General features: G+C 51.0%; 1 pseudogene; it reads left to right on the forward strand.

Moving 5' to 3' along the window:
- Nucleotides 1–636: 636 nt before the first annotated feature.
- LOC119334111 lies at nt 637–4,718 on the forward strand (annotated as a pseudogene).
- The last annotated feature ends 467 nt before the right edge of the window (nt 4,719–5,185 follow it).

Raw genomic sequence — 5,185 nt, forward strand, 5'->3', positions numbered from 1 at the left:
TCCCATGTCGTCAATAAAAATGGAGCGTACAAATCACCCATGGACAGTAAAATTTGTCCCCGAGAACTCCCAAATATTGAATGACGAAATTCATTTCAATGGTTACACGTGCACGGTTACTAGTAGTAGAGATATATGCGATTAATTTGGTAAGATAAAAAAAATGATTTGATAAGATAAGAAAAATATATGTTATTTTTATCGTATTAGGAAAGCTGTGATTGTCATTTAATATTAGAGATAACGATAACAACAAATGACAACATATTAAGGAATATCATATTTTGTTTTGGAAGGTTATCGAGGAAAAAAATATGTTTTTTTAGAAAGGTGATCTCACGTGATTTCTAAATTTTTAATTAGCTACTATTATTTACGTGATTGAATTGAATCAGCACGTGCCAAAATAAGCATGAAACAAAATCTCCGTTTTTAATTAGATTTGGTGATAATGGTGATGGTGAGAGATAAGATGGTGAAAAAAACACCGAAAAAAAAATCTACCGATCTGCTCCTGAATCCTGATCCTAGCTCCTGTCTATATGGGAAGCGGCAACTCAACCCAACCCAGGAAACCGACTAAGCACGCACCTAGTACGTAGCTCCCTTTCTTTTCTCTCATCGGTCGGCCTGAAAATGGGCAGCTCCGTGGACATCGCCGGCGTCGCTGCCACCGCCGTCTCTGCGTTGGCCCTCCGCCGCGACAAGCCAGCGTTTCAGCCACTCGATCCCGTGGATGTCCGCGCCTACCTCCACAAGGCCGTCGACTTCATCTCTGACTACTACGCCAACGTCGAGTCCATGCCGGTCCTCCCGGGCGTCAAGCCGGGCAACCTGCAGGCAAGGTTTAAACTTTCGGTAACAATTCTTTCCCAGCGGAACGGACGCTTTGGCATGCACGTCGCTCTTCTGTCAAAATTAACTTACTATGATATTTGTGTCCTTTTAAAATTTTGATTTAAAATTAGTTTGGGTTTGGTTTGGTCAGGAATTTTGCGATTACAAAAGCCCACTCATATTTTGTCAAATTTCATTGATAATTTGAATCGTGTTTGTTGTCGTAGGAGGAACTTATGCCGTCTCCTCCCAAACTTCTTCGGGTTCTTCCCCGCCACCAACAGTGCCGCCGCCATCGCCGGTGATCTCATTGCCTCTGCCATGAACACTGTCGGCTTCACGTGGCAAGCCGCTCCCAGGGCAACCGAGATGGAGGTTCTCGCACTTGACTGGCTTGCGCAGCTTCTTCGCCTGTCGGCTACATTCATAAACCGCACCAGCACTGGAAGCCGTGGCACCGGCGGTGGTGTCATCCTCGGCACCACCAGCGAAGCTATGCTAGTCACCCTTATTGCCGCCCGTGATGCCGCTCTACATCGGAGTGGTTCTGTCGGCGTCTCCGGCTTGCCACGTCTGACAGTCTAAGCCACCGACTAGACCCACTCCACCTTCTTCAAGGTTTGTCGCCTCGCCGGGTTTGACCCCGCCAAACATCCGCTCCATCCCTACCATGTTGGAGAACCACTATGAGCTTGACCCAGCCAGGCTGTTCGAGGCAATGCAAGCTGACGCCGATGCTGGTCTTGTGCCAACATATGTCTGTACCACGGTGGGCACCACGTCCACCAACGCTGTCGACCCGGTGAGCGCTATCGCCAAAGTGGCCGCATTGTTCAGCGCGTGGGTCCATGTCGACGCCACCTACGCCGGTAGTGCCCGCGTATGCCCAGAGTTCCGCCACCACCTCGACGGCGTCGAGCGTGTGGACTCCATTAGCGTCAGTCCACACAAGTGGCTTCTTACCTGCCTTGATTGCACCTGCCTTTACGTCCGCGACGCTCGCCGCCTAAGAGCATCTTCAACGGGCGCGCTAAACAGGCGCCGCGTCGCAAAATTCCCCGTTTTAACGCGCGCGCAACCCGGCGGATGGCTTCAGCGGGCGCGCAATAACCGCGCGCGCGGTATAAGCAGTTGGGCGCGCGCTAGGAAGCGGTACCTCGCGCGGTGTATTTGCGACGCCCGCTTCCGCGCGCGGCACACACGACGCTCGCGCTACGCTCTTCTTCTCCCCCTCCAAAGCCCCGCGCGCGCCGGCGCCGGCGACCCGCACCCATGGACGCACGCGCCGGCACCCCGCTCACCCCGTCCTATAGCCGCGACCCCCCCGCCACCGCCGCCACAAACCCTAGCCCGGGTGGCATTGGCCTCGCCTCCGCCGGAGCTCCTCCGACGAGCGGCCTCACGCGCGGCCTCTTCATGCTGCCACGGATGACCTCGGCGGCGGGTGGCGTCGCGCCGACGCCGGCCCGAGCCGTCGCCCCCTCCTCCTCAAAGCTCCCCAATGCGGCGCGGCCAAAGAAGGACAAGACATCGGCGAAGAAAAACAAGGCGGCGGACGGCTCCGGCACCTCCAAGGCGAAGAGGAAGAAGCTTGCGGGGCGTGCGACGGGCGCGGCGGCTGCCGAAGCGCCGGCAAGCTCACTTGTTGAGCCGGCGGCCGGCGCGCACAACATGTTCGACGAAATGCCTCCAAGGTAAAAAAATTCTTACTTTTCATTTTTTGTTATTTTTTGAATGCATTCGTCACATATAGATAGCTTATTTGCATTGTGCAAAAAAATTTGTAGTCTCAATGATGATGCATACATGTCAACGATGGGTGTTGGCTCCAACAATTCGCATTGGTCTCAAACCAATGACATGCATTTTGAAGACCATGAGTTCGAGGTGGACGAGGAGGGTGAGGGCATTGTCGACGCACCGAAAGGAAGAGCGGGCAATTACACCAACACCGATGACATCTTACTATGCAATACTTGGTTGCAAGTGTCGAGGGATCCATCCGTTGGAGGTGATCAAAGTAGAGATGCTTATTGGAACCGGATGAAGGAACACTTTGATGCTCGCAACGTGAGTGGAATTGACCGCTCCAACCGATCACTTAGGTCCCGATGGTCGACAATCAACTTGGATTGTCAAAGGTGGGCGGCCTATCAAAAGGTGGTTGACAAGTTGAACCCAAGTGGCACAAATGAGGATGATAGAGTAAGTGCCATTTCATCTTACATGTTGGTGCTAAACTTGCTTTGTTTTGCTTGTTGTTGGTGCTAACTTGCTTTGTTTTCATGTAGTACAACATTGCGCAAAACTTGTTCAAAGAAGAGGAGAGGAAAACCAAGAAGGGGAAGATCAAGAAAGGAAGGGTATTTACTTTGCCTCATTGCTATGATGTGTTGAAGGAAGATGATAAATGGAAGAAGCGTGAAGATTTGGATGATTTGCATTTGAGCGACAAACGGAAGCGAACAATTAAGTTGGATGATGATGATGATGATGATGAGGATGATGCATCAAGTGATGACGGCAAGAGAAGCCCCATACCCAACTCGGTTTCATACTCGAAGCCAAAGCGGCCGGATGGGTGCAAGAAAGACAAAACCGAAAAGAAGAAGAGGAAAGAAGATGATGAGCTCAAAAATGCTATGGAAACTATTGTGAAGGCAAGAAAAGAAGCCAACGAGGTGAGGAAAATGGCAAGGACCCAAGATGCCGCGGCTGAGGAGAGAAGGTTGGTGGCCGAGGAGAGGAGGGTGGCGGCCGAGGAGAGGAAGGTGGCTTTGGAGGAGAGGAAGGTGAGCAATGAGGAGCGAACTAGATTGTTGGAATGGGAGAAGCACTTGTTCTTCTTGGACACAACTAACCTCAATGCGGTGCAAAACGAGTATGTCAATCTTGCCCAATAAGAAGTCTTGATCCAAAAAAGAGCCATGGTTCGTGCAATGGGTGGCGGTGGCATCGGCGCCATGGGTAGCGGTGGCCTCAGCGCCATGGGTGGTTTCGGAGGTACCGTGGGCGGTTTAGGTGCAATGGGAGGCATGGCTGGCTTTGGAGCACCCCCGACGCTATGGCCACGATGGGAGGCATGAGTTTTGCTTCTCTCATGGGAGGCATGGGTGCACCTCCGGCCGCCATGGGCGGAATGTCTTTCGATGAGCCTCCTCGCACACATTCCCATGAAGATGCCGTTGAAGATCTTGCCAACACCGTTGGAGCTTCACGTGATGCGGTGCGTGATGAGGAGAGGGAGGAAGATTCATCTTCGGAGGCGGAAGAATCGTCTTCCGAAGATGAGGACGAGGACGAAGACGAGGACGAGGACGAGGAATGATGTGTCTTTCCTTTGTGTATTGAACTTGATTTACATTTTGAACTTGGTTGGATGAACTTGTGGGCATGATTTTAAACTTGTGGGCATGAACTTCATCAACTTGTTTGTGTGAAATTTTTATTATGTTGAAAATGTTCATCATTTTGTGTTGAAAAATGCCATATGCAATGCACCGGCGAGTCGCGCGCGCTGCTGGAGCGACGCGTGCGCGCTGCATTTTAGCGCGGCCGCTGGAGCCAGCGCTGCGCGCCGCGTCAAACCAGCCGATGCGCGCGCGACATATTTGTTTTTTGCGCGCGACGCGACCGACGCCTGTTGGAGATGCTCTAAGTGACTCCATGAAGACCAACCCAGAGTACCTAAAGAATGATGCCATTGACTCCGCTGAGGTCACCGATTTCAAGGACATGCAGGTCGGCGTGGGTCTCCGCTTCCGCGGGCTCAAGTTGTGGATGGTCATGCACACCTACGGCCCGCCAAGCTCCAGGAGCACATCCATAGTGATGTCACCAAGGCCATCAAGATCACAACAAACAAGATGATGATGAAATGAGTGGTGTGTGCTTGTAGAGAATTTGAGAGGGGAAAATGAATTCAACCAAACGCAAAACTATATTGTACACCTTACATTTTAATAATTTTTTACTTTTGCCTTTTATTTTGATTGTGGTTCTTCTTTGTGAGTGAAACTTTACATGGCAGTAAAAGGACACAATTCACATGAATGCAAGATATGAATTCCAGTTTCACAATAGTGTTTTGCTATTTCAAGCCAGTTGTTACTCTAGCTATGACTAAGTCGCACTATTCGTACACGAACACGTCACCGTGTGTCACTGATGCTGAGTGTGGTATGCAAGACTTGTGAGAGGAGCCTCATTGGCAGTGCAATGCACAAGACATGTAGTTGGCAAGGTCACTTAGAGATCCAAAACTCCACACGCCTAGGAAAACCCCTGTTAGGGAGTACATCGGCTATGGGATGACCTAGGTCAGCCTAACAGTCATTTAAGCCTTGAG

This window comes from Triticum dicoccoides, chromosome 7A, assembly GCF_002162155.2.
Source record: "Triticum dicoccoides isolate Atlit2015 ecotype Zavitan chromosome 7A, WEW_v2.0, whole genome shotgun sequence".
Lineage (NCBI taxonomy): Eukaryota > Viridiplantae > Streptophyta > Magnoliopsida > Poales > Poaceae > Triticum > Triticum dicoccoides.